This window comes from Nomascus leucogenys, chromosome 11 (genome assembly GCF_006542625.1).
Source record: "Nomascus leucogenys isolate Asia chromosome 11, Asia_NLE_v1, whole genome shotgun sequence".
NCBI classification, from domain to species: Eukaryota; Metazoa; Chordata; class Mammalia; order Primates; family Hylobatidae; genus Nomascus; species Nomascus leucogenys.
Genome location: NC_044391.1, coordinates 16,870,346 through 16,892,682, shown reverse-complemented (window position 1 = coordinate 16,892,682; position 22,337 = coordinate 16,870,346).

The following is a 22,337-nucleotide window of genomic DNA, read 5'->3' as shown; positions in this document are numbered from 1 at the left end:
GTTGGCTTTTACATAACTCTTTTAGTTATGTAATACAGAAATGGATGAATGTTTATTTTGGTCAATACAGTAAGCAGGTATGGCTTGAAGATAGGCCAGGATGAGTTAAGTTAAGTAAAAGTGGAATTTTTACATAATTGCTTTTCTGACCACCATGAAAATTTATATTGCATATTATGAGATTAAAGGTCTTGTACAAATTGAAGATTTAGAATCTTATTTTCTAAGTAAAGTGTACATATTTTTTAGCTTTATTCTTTATTTCACCAGTCTGGCAGGATGAAGCTTGAAATATTGTTTATAATTTCTTTATATTTTCTTTTACAATCAAGCTTAAAGATTTTTTTACAGCACTCCTCAAGATTCTACTCCTTGTACTACCAAGGATCTAAATTTCCCATATATTTAACATGAATGCATGTAAATCATATGAAAACATTGGGAACTCTGGTTTAGAAAGCGTGAGAAGACCACATCTGGCAAATAGTATGTTTTTAAATAAATGTTTGCTTCATTTTTCTACAAGAATAATTGTGCTAAATTCAGAATTAAAGTCCTCTTCCAAAGGATCACATACATCACATATTTATATCATACATACATCATCACATATTTATGGGCCAAAGACGCAGTGTTAAGTGCTGGGGCTATCCAAAGATGTCAAGGCAAAACTCTTGCCCAGGAATTTTTCTTCTACAAGGTAAGCAGGGATTCACAAGGACAATCAGCTGGGAGAAATACCATGGGGTAAATAGACCAGGATTCAGGGCAGGCTTCATGGGGACACAATTCCCAAATTAAAGGATATAAGAATCTTCAGTCTAGCCAAGATAAATAAGAGAATTATGCACCCAGAGAAGAGACCATAAGAGAATACGGTGCCTTTGAATAACCGCAAGTTGGACGGTGGACAGAGACCAGAATGTGTTTCGAATGTTAAAATAGGAGCGTTTATATTTATTTCAGTTAAAACCTGGATTATTTCTCTATTTACGTGGTGGAAAGCGACTTGCCAAGCTTTTGCTGGCTGTTCCCAGCTTCACCATTTTCTTTGTAGATGCAGTCTACCAAGTGTAAATGCTACCAAGTCACGTGTGAGAAGGCAACCACTAGGTGGCAGAACTGTACCATATTCTGTGGTCGGGACCAAAAAGCTGGTCTCTTGACACCAGCATCCTCTTACTCAAGGCAGGTTGGCTGCAGAATGGTGGTAGAAATCTAGGATTGTTCCGAAGCTTTGTTGAAGAATAACCAGTAAATTAAAGGGAGGTCTTATGACTGCAGACAACCTGAACTCCAGCTCTGCCATGTTTCACTCATCCCATGGACTTTGGTTATTGGATGAATGCAGCATGGAGATATATCTTAAATTATTTCTTTGGTTGAAAAGTAATCAAGGCTCATATATTAACAAACATGCACCATATTTTAATATAATTACCTCGTAACTAAGCGCAGTGCAAAAATAAAACAAAATGTCAATCTATTTTTTTTTTTTTGAAAATTGTCCTGCTGTCAACATAGAATAAATCCATTACCATATGGCCCACCAATGCAGCAGAAAACATGGGGTCTAATGGTGTTCTGTTGGCAAACTCTTGTAATTTATTTATTTTTCTAAGCTACCAACTGGCTTGTTACTGTGTGTGTTTTAGTTATACTCTCAGTAGATACATTTGACTGCTTTTTGTTGTTGTTTCTATTTTTTAAAAGCCTGCAATCAAAGTTCCAGAATTCTACAGTATTTCCAGATCCACAATTTAGAATGGAAAAGTGTTGAGAACAGGTTGATAACACTAAATACATCAAAGTTTCTCTTCAACATAATGTAAATGTATGTTTAAATTTATGCAGCCTCTATGTTTAGTCACAAAAGATCTGCATATTTTGATACTCTTTTAGATAATAGTACATTGATTAAATTAATTCATTATATCTGTTAATCAAATTATTAATTTGATTAATTGGGTCTAAGCATGTTCCCTTGGTGACATAATCATTATCTTAGCCTGGTTTTATATTAACTGCTTAATGTGGAGTAATTAATACCCTGAAGAGATAATATCCTGTTGCCCCAGGTAATATTCTAAATTGTTTTAGATCTAAAATATATAAAATGTAGGACTCTTTTACAGGCATTTCCAGCATAGGAAGAGGATTAAGGGAATTACATTTTATTTTGTATGTCTGTACTGCATAAAGGTAAGAGACATTCAAGTATTTCTAAGTAAGAAATAAACTTATATGTTAATATTTTAAATTTAGATTTTAGCTTTTGGCCATAAAATCTGTAAAAACTGTATTTTAATTAGACTTTTATACATGGAGAGACTCAGACTCTCTCCAAAGTAAGTTAATCTGTAGAAACTATTCAAAGTACACACACACACACTTGTGCCCGTGTACACATGCACCCCACCTATTTCAAGTATAATAACCCCAATGTCTTTATGACCAACAAGCAAATAACAATGTAAACTTTCAAATTACACATTACTAAAAGAACTACAATGAATCATTAAAATCTAAAACTGTTTATGTTACAAACTTATATTGATTCTATTCTGTTGCCTACTCTAATGAGTTCTTGTTTTTCAGGGACTTGTTATCTTTTGCTGGAAATGCATAACTATGCGGGGCTAGGATTTCTCTCCTTTCAAAAAACTACTGAATGGGATTGCAGCACTCTGGGCCAGTGTATTCTCTATGAGCATATTCCTCTCTTCTCTTCTCTCCTTGTCTCCTCCTTCTTTTTTTTTCTTTTTGGATTTCTATAATTAAGACAAAAATATTAAAGAACTGAAATGGGACAAATGTGTTTCTCAAGCTCCTCCCACCACTTATTATTTAAATAAAAAAATAGACATACTGAAAGCATTATAAACTATTCACAAGCAAACTAGGTATATACAAGTTATTTTAATGAAGGCTATAGAAAAAAACCGTTTTTGTTAAAAAATACAGCTTTCTGAAGTCAGTTTTTATAGGCTGGGATTTTAGGCTTCTGGATAAAACTAAACTCTTTATGGTTTTAATAATAATATAATGCATTTCTATCTGAATATAACATCTCCTTTTTTATCTCATTTATCACATATGAATTAAATTAACCTTTCACTATCCTAAGGAAGATAGAAACTTATTTGTACACATATCTGACACTAAAATAAAGTGAAATGCAATGCCAAGTCCCTTGTATTGGCTCCTCTTCTAATTTCCCATATTGCTTTAGGAAAAAGAAAGCTATGTACTACACATTTATGTAACATAAAATCCAACCTAACCATGCATATCCCTCAGTTGTTCTGATATTACAATTCTGGATGGAAACCTTTGAATTTTAGCTTGCAAAATTGTGTGAATTATTCTCTATCCAGCATTCTCTGTTTTTTAGAGATAAGATCTTACTCTGTCATCCAGGCTGGAATGTAGTGGCATGATCTTAGCTCACTGGAACCTCGAACTCTGGGCTCAAGTGATCCTCTTACCTCAGCTTACCAAGTAGTTAAGACTACAGTGTGCTTGCCTCTAAGCCCAAGTAATCATTATTATTATTATTATTATTATTATTATTATTATTTGTAGGGCTGTGCTCTTGCTATGTTGCTCAGGCTGTTCTCAAACTCCTGGGCTCTAGATATCCTCCCATCTCAGCTTCTCAAAGTACTGGCATTATAGGTGTTAGCCACACTTCCTGGCCTCTATCCAGCATTTTTGATGAGCATATCCCAGTTTGATATCCTTCTCCCTATATAATGTATCATGCATTCGTCTGGTGAGACCCTTATCCTATTTTTAAATGCCTCCAGTAAATACAAGTCTTTGATTCTCCCACACTCAGCCAACAGCAGGTGCCATAGTTCTCAGCCACCTTTTCTTGTCACTGTAGTCAAACAATAGATTTAGGCTTAAAGAGTAAAACCAGAGTGTGGGATAGATAGAAAAAAATTTGTAAATATTACTGTTCTAGAGGGGCTTATATAAATTATTTTTTTCAGATTTCTACAATCAGAACTTCAATTTTGGATTTCTTCTTGCTTTCTGCTATGACAATGTCTATACTCTGTGCACACATGTATGCTTTGGGAAAGATAAAACATTTCACTATATGAAATATCTAGCCTTTTCAAGTATGGAAGGAATACCATCAAGAACCGAACCACCCAGCTTTTAAAAATTATCAACTCAGGCCTCATCTATTTTCTTACACTCAGATAATTATAAAACAAATCTGTGGCACTTTAACATTTTATCTGTAAGCATTTTAGTATGTCTAAAATATGTTTTAAATATAACTATTATATAATTAAAACACACCTAAAAATTGGTAAGAACTAATATAAAATGTATAGTATTTGTTCAAAATTTTCTGATTGTCTCATAAATACGTTTTACAGTTTAATTAGGTATCAAAAAGGTCTATACGTTAAGTTTCTTAAATTTTTAAAAATTATTTTACTGTATGACTGACAAAATTGTATGGGTTTATCTTTTACAACATGTTTTGAAGTATATATACACAGTGGAATGACTAAATCTAGCTAATTAACATATATATGTTTCCCTCGCATAGTTTTAATTTTTGCAGTTAAGAACACCTTATGGCCGGGTGCGATGGCTCACCCCTGTAATCTCAACACTTTGGGAGGCTGAAGCAGGTGGATCACCAGGTCAGGGGATCGAGACCATCCTGGCTAACATGGTGAAACCCTGTCTCTACCAAAAATACAAAAAGATTAGCTGGGTGTGGTGGCGGGTGCCTGTAGTCCCAGTTACTCGGGAGGCTGAGGCAAGAGAATGACGTGAACCCGGGAGGCGGAGCTTGCAGTGAGCCGAGATTGCACCACTGCACTCCAGCCTGGGCGACAGAGCGAGACTCCGTCTCAGAAACAAACAAACAAACAAAACAACACTTTACATCCACTCTTAGCATTTTTCGAGACTATAACATATATTCACTTGTTCAATAAACCTGTAAATCGGCCTTTTGGAGTTTCTTCTAGCCTGCATTTTACTAATTATAATCCCCTTATGTCATTTACTGTGTTACCCTGACCCCGGTACTTCTTGTAAATTGATAGGTAGAGCCAGAAGCTAAATCAGAATTGGGTGTGAATATTTTCAGAATATCATTTTCCTGAAGGCATGTAATGCCTGCTTATACCATTTTGTGTAATTGTAACAATTATAAATGGTCATAGATTAGGTCAATTATTTTGGGGGAGAGGTGTTATAAAATTGACATGTTTTAATTCTATTATTTCTTTTCTATTCATTAGCTAAAATACTGCAATAAAGAGAAAACTTGCTTCCTCTTTCTCAATGTGTGGTTCCCCCAATAAATAGATAAATGCTTGATAGATTTTCTTTAAAAAACTAATTTAAAAATAGCATCTACTAATGGTGTCCAAAGATTGTTTTTAACCATGCATATATTTCATGTTCATATATTTATATATTCATATATTTCAATTCATATATTTAAAAATACTTGCTGTGTTTCAATACATAGTAGTTTTTACTTTTAATGCGATTCAATTTGTTCTACTCTTGCATAACGAGAGTTCTTTATGTTGGCTCCTGGCTTGGTCCATTTATCATGACCTTAGTAGTCATTGCTATCTTCTTGCTTTCTGCTGTGACAAATGTTTCCAGGGAAATTTTGTCCATGTCCTTTCTCAGACCTCAAATCAGTCCTGCCCTCAAGAAGACCTGTTGCTTTTGATGGGAAATAATATTTACAGATCATTGAAAATCACAATCTAGCTATTAAGAGTCATCGTTACTACTGGTTTGTCATTGTTTCTAGGCTTTTTCAGTGACCAGAGTTTAAAAATTTTTGTTAATTTTGTAAAGACTACCATTAATAATTTTATATTAACAATTACATTTCCATTTAGGCCTACAGAGTTTCATTTTACTTCATCAGTCTCACATCTCCATTTCCAATGCATAAAATCCTGGATTTCAAATACACCAACAAAATTTCCCAAATTATTTATCCCACAATATACACTATGCAACAGTATAAGACAAAAATACTAACCACTGCCACCAAAAATATAGTTGGTGAAACTGTTTAAGAATTTTTTAAACACCTTCTTTTTTGGCTTAGTGTATATCTTACTCAGAATGTATGAAATCACTGTTTTATAGTAACTTGGAATAGTTTCTCTGTTTTTGAGTATGTCATCAGCTTAATGCACAGTTAGGTTTATTCATTTCATTGCAAATACAAATTATAGAGATCATTTTTCTGTTTGTTTTTGTTTTATAATTGTGTAAAATAGCTACAGAATTCCAAAGTGTGGTCTATAAAACCATGTGTACCAAGAGAAGTCTAGTGTTTCTTACTGTCTACTGTATCCTATTTCTTCCCTCATTTTTAATTTTAAAAAGTGACTTAAACTTCAATTATAGTCAAATGTATATATACACATATACACACACACACATTTGTATTGCCCTTAGATATCCATTTTTTTCATGTTCTTTTTTATCATGTAAAATATACATTTTGGAGATCATTCAATCTTAGCACAGATATTTCTTATTTTTGTATAGCTGCATAGTACTCCACTGTAAAGATAAAATATAGTGTATTTATTTTGTCCCCATTGTTGGGCATTTGCTGGATAAAGATTCTGGTCTATATGCCTTTTCAAAATTTTTACCAGTGGCCAGGTGCAATGGGTTACACCTATAATCCCAGCACTTTGCCACTGGGCCCACCAGTACCAGGAATATTTCCATGCCTCATATGATTTAAGCAGCTGGTATCTGCTTTCTCAGCTTCTGTATCCACCCTGGTACCAGGCAGAACCACACTGCTTCAGGTTTCAGGGTTGCATTATGAAGTTGATCTCAAGCTCATACCACTTCTGGGCCACTGTAAGCAGTGCCAGGCTCCAGAAAGCCCTTAGCGGGAGGCAGGCCTCAATGGCCTCTGACTTCAGGTGTGCCCCAGCACTGTGCTGGCCACATCTTCCATGGGCTTCTGGCCCACCCCAGCACCCTGCCTCGCACAAGGCTTTCTCAGACAAAGCCAATCTGCTAAGACTGGAATAAGTAACTGACTTCTTCAAATATATAGATATTGACACATGAAAACAGGGATCAACAACACTTGTGGAAACATAACATAACAGAAAGGACAAAATAAGGGGCCACTGGTTGACCCTAAAAAACTGGAAATGCATGAACTGCCTGACAAAAATTCAAAACAACTGTTTTATGGAAGCTCAGCAAACTTAAAGAAAATATGGAGAAACAGTTCAACAAAATGAGGAAAATAATAAGTGACCAGAATAAGAAATATGATACAGAGACTGAAATATAAAAGAAATCAAAAAGGAACCCTGGAGGTAAAATTACAATGAATAAAATAGAAACTGTAACAGAAAGCATCAATAGCAGACATAATCAGGCAAGGGAAAGAACTGTAAACTCAAAGACGGGCTATTTGAAAATATACGGGCAGAAGAGGAAAAAGCAAAAAGAAAAAAAAAGTGCTTACAGAAATGATGGAATAGCATCAAATTTTAAATTTTCAAGTCATGAAGTTTCAATTAAAAAAAAGAGATAAAGGAGTAGAAAGCTTATTTAAAGAAATAGTAGCAGAAAACTTTCTAAACCTGGTGAAAGGGATAACCATCTATGTATATGAAGGACAAAGATTGCCAATCAGATTTAATAGGCATAAGACTATTCAAAGACATATTCAAACTGTCCAAAGTTAAAGGCAAGAGAGAATCGTTAAAGAAACAAAATAAATAAAGCAAATTATATATTAAGAATTTCCAATATGCCTACTAGCACACTTCACAGCAGAAATCTTAGAGGCCAGAAGGAAGAAAAGTTGAAAGCTTATCTTCAAAGATATGGAACAAAACAAGAATGCCCACTCTCACCACTTCTATTCAATATAGCACTAGAGTCCAAGTCAGGCAATTAGGCAAGAGAAAAAAATAAAAGGCATCCAACTGGAAAAAAAGGAAGTTAAATTGTCCCTATTAAATTGTCAAAGTGCTGAGGAAAAAAAAAAAAAAAACACTTTAAACCAAGAATGCTGCACCCAGCCAAACTGTTCTTAATAAATGAAGAAGAGATAAAGACTTTTCCAGGCAAACCAAAACTGAAGGAGTTTATTAATACCAACCTGAATGAAATGAAATTCTGAAGGGAGTTCTTCAAATTGAAAGAAAGGATGTGAATGAGTAACATGAAAACATGTGAAAGTATCAAACTTAAATTGACTCTTTAAACTCAGAATACTTTAATACTGTAATGGTGGTGTGTAAATCACATATGTCTTCAGTATAAAGGTTAAAAGACAAAACCATTATAAAAATCATAGCTACAATAATTTGCTAAGGGATATATAACATAAAAGGCAGTAAATTATAACATCAAAATTTCAAAGTGTGGGAGAAAGAAAGATTAGAGTAAAAGTATAGAAAGTTTTTTACTTGTTTGTTTGTTTCTTTGGGATCAACGGTGTCTTCAGCTTAAAATAACCTGTCATAACTATATGGTTTTTTGTAAACTTCGTTTTGAGCACAAAACAAAACTTATAGTACATACATGCAAAAACCGGCTAAGAATCAAAACATATCACCAGAGAAAATTATTTAACTTGAAGAAAGATATTAAGAGAAGAAAACAACAAAACATCTACAAAACATCTAAACACAATAAATAAAATGGCAGAAGTATGTCCTTACCTACCAATCATTACTCTAAATGTAAATGGATTAAATTCTCCAAGCAAAAGACATGGAATTGAATAACATGGAAGAGACAAATTTCTAGACATAAACTATATATCAAGAATGAATTATGATAAAAATTAAAAACCTGAATACATTAATAAGGAGATTGAATCAGTAATAAAAAGCCTACTATCAAAGAAGTGTAAAACCTAATGGGTTGACTGCTACCAAACATTTTAAAAAATACATATTAATTATTTTCAAACTGACACAAACATTGAAGACAAAGAAACACTTTCAAACTCATTTTCACAATGCCAAGATTACTCTGATACCAAAACAAGATGAGGTCACAACAAAAAAAGAAAACTGAAGGCCAATATGTCTGATGAACATAGATGCAAAAATTTGCAACAAAATACTAGCTGAGATAATTCAACAGCCTATTAAAAAATTATTCATTGCTTCTTGGTCTTTGTCTATGATTGAGTGTAGTAAAATTCATTAATCAAGATCAAGTGGGATATATCCGAGGGATGTAAGAATTATTGAGCATACATAAGTCAATAAACGTATTACATTCACATAACAAAGGACAAAACAATACAATTACCTGGAGAGATAAAGAAAAAGTATTTTACAAAACTCAACATTCATGACAAAAACTCTCAACAAATTAGGTATAGAAGGAATGATGTGCCTGAACATAAGTAGGGTAATATATTATAAACCAACAGCTATCATCATTCTTTTTTTTTTTTTTGAGACATAGTCTTGCTCTGTCGCCCAGACTGGAGTGCAGTGGCGCAATCTCGGCTCACTGCAAGCTCCGCCTCTCAGGTTCACGCCATTCTCCTGCCTCAGCCTCTCCGAGTAGCTGGGACTACAGGCGCCTGCCACAAAGCCTGGCTAATTTTTTGTATTTTTTTAGTAGAGATGGGGTTTCACTGTGGTCTCGATCTCCTGACCTCGTGATCCGCCCGCCTCGGCCTCCCAAAATGCTGGGATTACAAGCGTGAGCCACCGCGCCCGGCCTATCATCATTCTTAATGGGGGAAAAGTTGAAAGCTTTTCTCCTAAGATCTGGAACAAGAAAAGAATGCCCACTCTCCCCACCTATATTCAACCTAGTACTAGAGTTCAAGTCAGGCAATTAGGCAAGAGAAAAAAATAAAAGGCATCCAATTGGAAAAAAAAAAAAAGAAAGGAAGTTAAATTGTCCATGTTTGCAGACAGTATGACTTTATACATAGAAACCCCCTTACAAACAATGAGAAACCCTGTCTCTACTAAAAATACAAAATTAGCCATGCATGGTGGTGCATGCCTGTAATCTCAGCTACTCAGGAGGCTGAGGCAGAAGAATAGCTTGAACTCCGGAGGCAGAGGTTGCAATGAGCTGAGATCATGCCAATGCACTCCAGCCTGGGCAAAAAGAGTGAAACTCTCTGTCTCAAAACAAAAACAAAAATAGCTAAAGATTTGACCAAAAAAACCTATTAGAACTAATAAACAAAGTCAGTAAAGTTTCAGGATACAAATTCCAAAATAACAATCAGTAGTGTTTCTATACACTAACCTCAAACTATCTTTAAAAAATCAAGAAAACAATCACATTTACAATAGGTACAAAAATACTTAGGAATAATTTTAACCACGGAGGTGATCTCTACACAGAAAACTATAAATCGTTGATGAAAGACAATGAAGAAAACACAAAAAATGGGAATATATCTGTGTTCATGGACTGAACAAATTAATATTGTTAAACTGTGCTAGCCAAAGCAAGCTACAGATTCAACTCAGTTCCTATCAAAACACTAGTGACTTTCTCAACAGAAATAGAAAAAAAAATTCTAAAATTAGTATGGAACCACAAAAGACCCTGAATAATCAAAGCAATCTTGAGTAAAATAAACAAAGGTGGAAGTGTCACACTGCCTGACTTCAAAATATATTACAAAGCTATAGTAAAAAAGCAGTAAACTACTGGCATGGAAACAGACACACAGACCAATTGAACTGAATGGAGAGCCCAGAAATAAATCTATATATTTAAAGCCAGTTTTTTTATGACAAAGGTGCTAAGAATACATAATAGGGAAAGAACAGTCTCTTCAATAATTGGTATTGGGAGAACTGGATATCCACATGCAGAAGAATGAAATCAGACCCCTTTCCCACATTATATACAAATTTCAACTCAACAAAAAGACTTAAATGTAAGACCTGAAACTATGAAACTACTATAAGAAAACTTAGGGGAAAAGTTCCATGACATTGGAGTAGGGAATGAATTTTTTGATAAGATCCCCAAAACACCGGCAATAAGAGCCAAAATACACAAATAGCATTACACCAAACTAAAAAGTTTCCATACAGCAATAAATAAATAAATAAATAATACATAAAAGGCAGAGTAAAGAGATAATCTACAGAATGGGAGAAGATAGTTATACTTTTGACAAGGGGTTACTATCCAGAATATATGAGGAACCCAAACAACACAATAGCAGGAAAGCAGATAACATAATTTAAAAACTGGCAAAGTAAATGAATAGGAATCTCTCAGAAGAAGACATATAGTAAGATAGAAGGAATAAATTTAATGTTTGATAGCAGAGCAGGGTGATTATGCTCAAAGAACACGTTTTATACTTGGATGATAAACATCCTGGATACTCTGACTTAATCATTACACCTGATATACATGTAACACAATCTCACATGTAGCCCATAAATTTGTACACAAAAGAAGACATAAAAATGGCCAATAGGTATGGAAAAAATGTACAACATTTCTAATAATCAGGAAAATGCAAATTAAAAATACAAAGAGTGATTATCTCATACTTTTTAGAATGGCTATTATCCAAAATACAAAAGGTAAACTTTGTGGTGAGGATGCTATTAGTGAGAATGTAAATTAGCATAGCCTTTATAGAAAATTATATAGAGTTTCTTCTAAGTATTAAAATTACCATGTGACCTACCAATCTAATTATTAATTATATAATCAGAGGAAATGAAATCAGTATACCTTAAAGATATCTATCCTCCCATATTTATCGTAACATTATTCACAGTAGCAAAAATACAGGATCTAACGGTTTATCAACAGATGAATCCCTAAAGAACATGTAGTATATACACATTGGAATACTACTTAGCTGTAGAAAATAAGAAAAACCTGTAATTTATAATAACATCAACGAAGGTAGAGGACATTATACTAAGTGAAATAGACCAGGCACAGAAAGACAAATGCCATGTGTCTCACTCATATTTGGAACTTAAAAAAGTAGATCTCGTAGAAGCAGAGAGTAAAATGGTGGTTATTGGAGCTGGGGTGGCTGGGAAGGTGGGTTGGAGAGATGTTGGACAAATGGTATCAAATTAAAGTTAAGTAGGAGAAATAAGTTCAAGAGATCTACTGCAATGTGGAAATAATAGTTCACAGAGTATTGTGGAAATACATTACTTGAGAAATGCTAAGAGAGTTAATTATAAAGTATTCTCACAACAAAATAGTAATTATGTGAGGTCATGCACATATTAATTAGCATTAGTCATTTTACAATGTATATATACTTCAGAACATTATGTTGTACCTGGTAAATACATAAAATTTTATCTGTCTATTTAAAATAAAGAAAGAAAAAAGAAAAAAAAGTAAGCATATTGCAAGTTTGTTGCCTTCTATGGAAATGGTACCATGTTAAATTCATATCAATCTATTTTAATGAGTTTTGACTTTTACATTTTAATTATCCATTAAACTTTCTCATCAACTCTGTTATAATATTCTTAAAATTGAGAACATTGTTCAGTAACTTTCCTACTCCTTCTGCCAAACCATCAAAAACAATTCTGAAATTCAAACTTCACTTCTATTGGAGTATGGTAGAGTCAATAAAAATACAGATGTCTTCCTAAATTTTGCAAGTTAACGCAGTTATTTTTCCGAAATTCAGAGATATAAATTTCATTTTCTACATCTCAATACTTAAACATTAAAGTTTACATAAGATGGGATGTGTGTGCTGCTTTTAATTTTTCTTCCTTCTAGTGTTAACAAATCTTACTCTTTTATGATATAGAAGAGGTATTTCAATTGAAATTACTGACTTTAGTCACATTTTAAAATGTGGATCCATAGTTACTTTAAACAAGTAATTTCTACTTATTTTCCTTTCAATATAACACAAAAGAAATATTTCTGAGATAATGACTACTCTGTACATATATTTAAATGGCCTTCTGGGGTACAATAAGGACTAAAACCGAAGATTAAATCACACAAATAGGTTTTTAGAAATTTGAAATGTCAACTGTATTTGTCAATTATTGTCACAAAAAATACTTCATAACAAACCACTTATTACTGTGTGTATCTAGTATATCCATGAGAGGTAGAAAAAGTAGTCTCAACACTTTGGCACCAAGGACCAGTTTTGCGGAAGACAATTTTTCCATGGACAGGGAAGGGATGGCTCATAACAAGCAGGCAACCTAGATCATTTGCATGCACAGTTAACAAGGATAGGGTAAGTGCTCCTGTGAGAATCTAATGCCACCACTGTGCGGCCCAGTTCCTAACAGGCCGTGGACGGGTCTGCAGCCCAGGGATTATGGACCCCTGCAATACATCGGTAGTGGGCAGGACTACAAAGTCGCTTGGCAGACAGAGTAGATAAAGAGAGATGGGAAAAACTGGGAACAATGTTGCAATCCACTTTCTTTCTATCCTGCTATTTCTGTTTGCTGTTTGTGTTGTTGTTGTTGTTTTCCTGACTGATAACAATCCACAGTTCAGGACATATCTTAAGTAGGGAACATTAAAAATAAGGTGATAATATGGGAAGTACTTAAACTAGTATACCTTTAATTATTAAATATAGAAAAAATATTGTGGCTGAGACCAGAGTTTTTGAAATGGGGCAAGCAGGAATTCCTATATCAGCCCATTCATTCAATTAAGCATGTGTCCTTGGAAAAAAATGTATCTTCTTGTTTTTTTATTGTATTTATGTTAATATGGATTTTATATATTTGTGTAGTTTTTTTTTTTTTCTGTTGCTTCTGGTAAATTGAAAGCTTAACACAGACATGGGTATAATAGGGAGTCAACATGTACAAGTTGAAGGGAAAAAGAAAATCGTGAGTAAGAATTCGCCAGGTGGAAAGAAACAGAGAATTCCAAGAGGAGAGAAAAAGAAAGTAGCGGGATCTGAGGTGATAAGGAATGCAGTATGGAGTCCTGAAAGTTGTCTGTCAAGTGTGATTGACTGAGAGGGACATGGCAGAAGAGGTAGTTTAGCAGCAAGTAGTATTCTTATCACACAAAGATATGACAATCATTTTTTAGTAGTTTTAAGAATAACGAGATTCTATTGATATGTTTTAAACAGATAAGTTATATTATCATATATCCCTTTAAAAAACAGCACTGTGGTTTCCATCAGAGAGGTCTGGGAAGATGGGGCTGAACATTAAGTTCATTCAGCTCCACACATACTACTCTACTCTCCTTCCTAAGCCAACCAGTTTAGGGAGCAAGGCAGCCCTGGAATCTGAGGAAGTCTCAGTAGGGAGTTGACGATGGATTTTTCTCCCACAGGTCTACTGAGCACCTGGAGAGTGTGATTAACAGGAGGGTAACTTAGACTGGGTGTGTGTCTGTTATTCCTTGACCTCCCATAGCTGAGAAATAATCGATTGCCTCAGCTGGGTCCTCCTTCTGCTGTTGGGTCTGGAGGAGCTTGAGGAACTTAAAGAGTGGAAAGAGAAGTTCCTCCAGATTTTCCCACTGCCCACCTAGCCCCCAGGGATAAAGTCATTTTTATCTTGCTTGTAAAAAATGAGGCTCATTACATCACACCAACACATATTCTGGGATAGAAAAATTTCTATTTTTTAAACTAACAAATACAAGTCCATTACTGATGATTTTCCTTTGTCCCAGAAAATCAAGTAGAATAATAATTCAAAGTATCAAGCAAAAATAAAGTGATATAAAATGCAGGAAGGAAAATACAAGACTTGAAAAAGTTTCAGAATATCTAATATAATATTAGGACTTTTAGAAGGAGAAATGTATTTGATGAAGGGCAGGCAATCCTTAGACACATAATAGAAGGCAATTTTCTGGCTAAGGAGAAAACTGAATATGCAGATTGAAAAGGCAAGAACAGAAGTCCCAAGAGAAGTTTGACTGTCTTGCTCACCATTGAGTCCCCTGGGCAACAAAACTATCTGGCACATAGTAGATGTTAAATGGATTTTATTATGTGAATTAATAAATCTAAAATTTGCTTCGGGCTGAATTTCACACAATTTTTAAGGTCTAGTGATAAAATGACACATAATTTCTTTAAGGGAAAGGAGATTGGAACGGAGAAAAAAAAGGAACTGCATTCAAATAAGAAACACAGATGGAACATTGGTGTTTTCTTCAATATGCCTCAACATACTATAAAACCCTGAATACAAAAGGGGATAAAATATTGTTGATCATTCATACAGGTCATAAGCATTATTAGTCATGCTATGCCATACCAAATTAAAAATGGCCAAAGTTATATAAAAGCATGTTTAGATTACATACGGAAAATGTAAACAAACATTTTATTGTACAGAAATACTTGCAATATAATTGGATGAATAAGTGTCCTTTATTCTTAGCCAAAAAATGGACATTTAATATAGCAGTTTCTTAATTTCCTTTTATGAAAGGCCCCTGTATACTTGCTAAATTGTAAGTAACATGCTTTACATCAGCATATAGCCATTGGATGCTGTGGGAATGAGGAGAGAACCAGAGAAGAAAGATGCATCACTGTGGTTTTGTTCTTAGTCATGGATCACACATCTCCTTTTGAATGACTAAGGCAGCACAGGATAGGAGTAGTGAGTTGAATTTAATGTTTCTGGGTTAAAAAAATCTGGTTTTGTTTCCAAAATCTTATGATTTTTTTTTTATTGTTGACTGCTATATATAAGGATGGTTGTTGTTTCTTGGAGTCTTGAAAAATGTTAAAAATGTTGCAGTGGCTTCTTCTGAAAGCTACTAATTTTACTATATGAAGTTATAATAAAGTGTAGACTGGTCAAAAAACTATGGGTTCCTTTTTAAAATATCTCAAAAAAGTTAACTTGTTTTAGAAAGCAAATTCCTCAAGTTCCTGTTGCAAACTGTATAAAGAAGTATTGCATTCTCCCTCTCTGAATATGTTTAACAATACTTCTAAATAATTTTATATACCTCCCATTCTCCTTTGGTATATAAGAATGTATAAAAAAGAAACAACAGCAACATTTGAAAGGTCTCTTTAGGATTGTAAACATCTTTGTTATGGCTTTTATGGGATAAAATCACTTACCATATTTTTAACATTGTTCTAATTTTAAATGTTTATTGACTCCTTTTACCCCAGGTAATTTTCTCTATATTACCCATCATCTTATATGATGTTAATTCTTTACAAATGATGAAATGTCCCATTGTAAATATGAGTGTGCTGTACTACCAAACTCAAGAATTTTATTAGTACCATTTTTATTAATACTATGTACACACTTGATGGAAGGTTACTAAACTGGCCTATAAAAAACTTTCAGACAACTAATTAATCAAATTGCTTTGAACATAAACCTTATGCCATTGATGCTTGATTAATAAAAACTCACAATCCTGTATCATGAAACAGAGCCAAAGAATGATTTCATGGAAAACAAAATAAATTTTTCCTTGTTTTGGACTTTTTGGAATCAAATTCCACTACAACTAAATATTAATAGTAAGGTGATAATACTCTTTAGTAAAATGGAAATTTGTTTAACACTAATGGCCAAAGCATGCAAGTAGAGAAATACACCACATATAACTTTTGAGAAATGCTAAAATAACTCATTCTGCTGATTATGTATTAGCTTGATAGCAAAAGTTTGTTTTGTTTAGGATCACATTTTTCTTTTAATAACCCAAATGACATGAGTGCTTTTCCCTCACTAACAAGTTTACTTTTAACATTGCCATAGAGTTTCAATTTCTGGTTTAAAAAAACCCAGAAATTTGATACAGAGCAACCTAGAAATTGCTATCTTCAACACCTAATGCATTTGCAATCTTACCTTCCACAGAACTTATGCCATCAAAGCACGGTGAATCATTAAGCTGTATAATTCCATGTGGGAAGGGCTTGTAATTTGATGTTTTGTGTAATTTTACTTATCTCCATTTCACAGAAACACTGTACTAATAACCGAGAATCCTGAGATTTTTAACTCAAAGCAATATATCCCTTCCAAAAATCAACCTTTGGTCTGATTTTCTCCAAATATTTTTAGGAAACTTCAGTTAATGTTTTTTTTTTCTTCTTTTTAATCTTCTACCCGTGGTCCCTCAGCAAATGTCAGAGCCCTGGAGAAATTTGAAATTTAGCATTTCTTATGTTTATATCTCCCTCTTTTCTTGTATATCTATCTATCTATCTATCTATCTATCTATCTATCTATCTATCTATCTATCATCTATCTATCTGTTCTTAATTGGATGCCATCCTTAGACTATGTTTTTGGACAACAGACTCATTATTGATCACTTCCCTTTTATGTATATTAGATCAAATCAGACTGTGCTCTGCCTAACCTAATCTGAGGAAGAAATTTTTGCATTTGGGATAATGTGAAGTGACTAAAGTGTCACTTATGTCATCCTAAAATGGCTATTCACTTTCAAACTATTCTCTTTAAAATATAGATTCACATAGGCTTAGTTGGGGGATGATATTTAGAAGCAGATAGGACTTCCACCATCATTTAAATGACAGTGTGGATGAAGCCACCATCTATGCCTCATAATGAGGAAATTTCTGATTTTTGTCTGCTTTCAAAGGCTAATTTAAAAACCAGGTAAACAAGAGTGGAAAAGAGTTTGGGCAGAAGTGGGGAGTGATGACATAAGTTTTATTAAAAAAAAACTTTCATCATAAACTCAAAAGCATAGATTTCTGGTGCCATGGTACAGATCTACCATGGCACCGTGACTTTCTCAGATCACAATGTGTTCTCAAGAATTTTTGAAAGCATATTGTTCTTTAAGCAAGAACGTGTCAGGAATATTGCTATTCATTAAGCTAAAACTCCATGTAGTTCTCAGAGAATTAGATTTATTCATTTGATCAACAAATTTTTTGAGTTCCTCAAAAGATTATGCTTGTTGATAAATAAGACAGTTACTAAATGTTATATATATGCACACATACATTTGTTTACGATTTAGGATATAAAGAATTTTCATGATGCACATTTTTATTTGTTATTAGGAACACATTTATATTAATAAATATTTTCAATTAAAGTATTACAGATTGCTTATTCTTGAGATTTAATTCATTAAGTTAAAAGTAATACATTAACATATTAAAAATTATATCATTCTGGGAGATTAATTTAAAAAAAGCCATCCCTCACTCCACCCTAACCGCTACCCACACTGAATATAAAAGGTCAACATGTAACTGTTTTAGATCACTTTGATTTTTTTTTTCTTGCCAGTCACCATCATGTCACAAAATAATATGCTCATAATGTTAACCCTTAACATATCAATATGAATTTCTGTAATTTCTTAGGTTGGATCCATTTTCTTTCTAAAAAACATGTCTCTTAGATTTCACACTTTAGTATTTTTTGGTTTACCTTTTGAGTTTGCTGGAGCACAACTTCAAGCAACTTCCTAATAAAAAGGTATAAAAGAGGTAATTTTTCTGTTTGAAAATCCTTATTCTAAATACATATATGATTAATAAATTTATAACTTATGAATATATAGGTTAAAAAAATTTAATAAATTTCTAATTGATATTATTTATTCTGATTATTGTTTTTATATAAATGACTATGTCTTCCTCTGTCCACTTTTATCTTCTTTGATTTATTCAAATATTCCTGAAGTGATGATGCATCTTTGGGTGTCATTTTATACATACTGTGTTAGATTGTCAGCTAGGCCTTTATTTTTTGATATCACTTTTATTTCTACATTATACAACATTTAGTTAACTTTTTAAGCCTTCTACTTTATTTTAATTTTAGAAACTATCATCAGAATAAACAGGCAACCTATGGAATGGGAGAAAATTTTTGCAATCTACCCATCTGATAAAGGTCTAATATCCATAATCTACGAGGAATTTAAACAAGAAAAAAAAACCATCAAAAAGTGGTCAAAGGATATGAACAGACACTTTTCAAAAGAAGACATTTATGCAGCCAACAAATATGACAAAAAGTTCATCATCACTGGTCATTAGAGACATGCAAATTAAAACCACAATGAGATACCATCTCATGCCAGTTACAATGGCAATCATTAAAAAGTCAGGAAACAACAGATGCTGGAGAGGATGTGGAGAAATAAGAACGCTTTTACACTGTTGATGGGAGTGAAAATTATTTCAACCATTGTGGAAAACAGTGATTACTCAAGGATCTAGAACTAGAAATGCCATTTGACCCAGCAATCTTATTACTGGGTATATACCCAAAGGATTATAAATCACTGTACTATAAAGATACATGCACAAGTATGTTTACTGCAGCACTATTCACAATAGCAAAGACTTGGGACCAACCCAAATGCCCATCAATGATAGACTGGATAAAGAAAATGTGGCAGATATACACCATGGAATACTATACAGCCATAAAAAGGATGAGTTCATGTCCTTTGCAAGGACATGGATGAAGCTGGAAACCATCATTCTCAGCAAAATAACACAGGAACAGAAAACCAAATACTACATGCTTTTACTCACAAGTGATAGTTGAACAATGAGAACATACCAGCACACAGAAGGGAGCATCACACACTGGGGCCTGTTAGGGGGTGGGGGGGGTAAGGGGAGTGATAGTATTAGGAGTAATACCTAATGTAGATGACAGGTTGATGGGTGCAGCAAACCACCATGGCACATGAATACCTATGTAACAAATCTGCATGTTCTGCACATGTATCCCATAACTTAAGTATAATAAAAAAGAATGGAAAATAATAATAATTTTCCAATAATGTATTTGTATTCAATGTGTTCAGAAAAGCAGATGATGGGAAGAAAAAAAGTCTACTATACATTTTTGAATTGTTGAAATTTAAAAGTAAGTGCATTTTTAGGAAACCTATAACCTTATCTATGAACAAGATTAGAAAGTAATAATAATTTCTGGTATTGTGATTATAGAATACTGTTGAGAATATTCGTTGATACAATTTTCCTGGAGGGCACTTGTGTTTTTAAAGTCAGAGAACTTTAGCGCTATACATATCAACAAACTACATACACACAAAAAGTCTACTTTAAGAAATTTAAAATTAGGAAATTATGAGAATACCACCAAAAAGTATATGGACAAATTTGTATTTTGTATAGCCACCTCCATAGCTTCCATAACTTTTGTCATAAAGGAAAATTCCTTCATCTTGCCCTTCAGTGTCTATCAATGATATAATTGTTCTTGGTAATAATTATGCAGGTGGTATATGATACAACTCTAGCAATTGTAAGAGAGTTAGAAAATACTTAGGCTAAACTTTTAAGAATAGAAAGTTTTATCTTTATTAGGGCATTTTTGTTTGTGAAATGAATAGTGTTATCTTCTAAATTAATTGGGAAAGGGTAAGAATGCAAGAGTAAGACTCAATTTGATTAAGAACTTCAGGTCAGATAAGTTGCCATCAGTGAGTGTATCAGAGATCTATAAGTGCTTAGTTCTACATAAGTTCAGAGAGACTTTCTAAAATTTACATGATTTTCCAAAGCTCTAGAAAATTCTACAGGATGCAAGGCAAAACACTACAGAAGCAATGTCAATGGTTATAGAAAATAATTTGAAATGTATTCTTTGGAATAAGAATATAATAAAAAAATTAAAAATGACATCTATCTATTTAACCTTATTCATCGGCTAACAGGCTCTTTTGCTGTTAAAAAAGTAAACCCAAGAGAGAGTTAAGCATTGACTCCTTAAAATGCAAATGACAAAACTGGTGCTGAAATAGCAAACTGAATCAGAAGAAGAATAAATCTCAAAAGAAGTGTATTTAATCCAAGATTAATAGGTGAAGTACAGTCAATGTCCAGAACTGACCATGAGTGAGTCGGATTTTAGCACATAGTCTAAATCAAATAGTCTGATTTTTTAGCACATCAGGAATTAAATAATTTTTATGAGAGGAAGTTCTCCATTAGCCATACTTGGAATTTAAAATACCAATATCTAATATTATAACACTATTCTTTCCTAATTTCCTTTACAGCAAACACTCTCTAATCCCAATTATTGGTACAGATTACCCAAGAAACTGAAATTAATTAAAACAGGATAGACTGAGACTTAACTGTCAAGTATAGGTTAAATAGATGAGGTATTCTCTCCCTTTAGACAAGAATATTTTTAGATGTCTAAATATCCTGTTTCTTAAAGCTATAATTATACATATTAATGGCTAAGTGAAAAGCCAATAGAAGCCATTGACCTGAACATGTTTCATGGTTAAAAGATTTGGCCAGGCGCAATGGCTTACGCCTGTAATCGCAGCACTTTGGGAGGCCAAGGCAGGTGGATCACCTGAGGTCGGGAGTTTGAGACCAGCCTGACTTAACATGGAGAAACCCAGTCTCTACTAAAAATACAAAATTAGCCAGGCATGGTGGCACATACCTGTAATCCTAGCTACTCAGGAGGCTGACAAAGGAGAATTGCTTGAACCTGGGAGGCGGAGGTTGTGGTGAGCCAAGATCATGCCATTGCACTCCTGCCTGGGTAACAAGAGTGAAACTTTGTCTAAAAAAAAAAAAAAAATTCACGAATGCTGTGTGATTCTGATTAAATCATTTAAAATATCAAATATCTAGCTTGAGTTTACTTCTCTATCAACCTATACTCATAGGATCATTGTGAGCAATCAATTCAATAAGAAATGTAAAGAATTCTGAGAACCCTAGCAGATGGACTTGGTGTGGATCAGTCTCCAGCCAAATATTCATAAAAACTATGAGCAAACTATGACAAAATTACATATCCAGTTTCAAAAAAATTGGCAAAAGAAAATATTTTTAAAAAATAAATACACACACATACATACACAAACACACACACACACACACACACAGAATCACAAAGAAAGAACTCAAGATAATGTTACTGACCCTTGCCAGGCATCAGATTAAGATATTTACCAAACTGAGTGCATAATTTTTTTGTCTAAGAATATGAAGAACAGTGCTGTCGTCTTGAGGGCAAGCAAGATGGAAGCTAGAAGTAAGAACATTCACAACATCAGAAACCTTGAAACGATGTATACACTTTGTAAAGGAAAGAAAAACTACAGAATTAAGTTTTTCTTTAGGATGCTGAGGGATTCAGAACACACTATCCCAAAATATTTTAAACTAAAGGAGTTTGAGAAAACTACAGAAGCAGGAAGATTATTTGAACCTTCCTTAATCCTTTTCACCTGAAGCAGGTCATCGAACTATGGAAGGATTTTCTCATCTTTCCCTGAAGCAAGTGATAAGACTCTAATATAAGAGATGTCTTCCTTCTACCTGAAAGAAAGGAGCA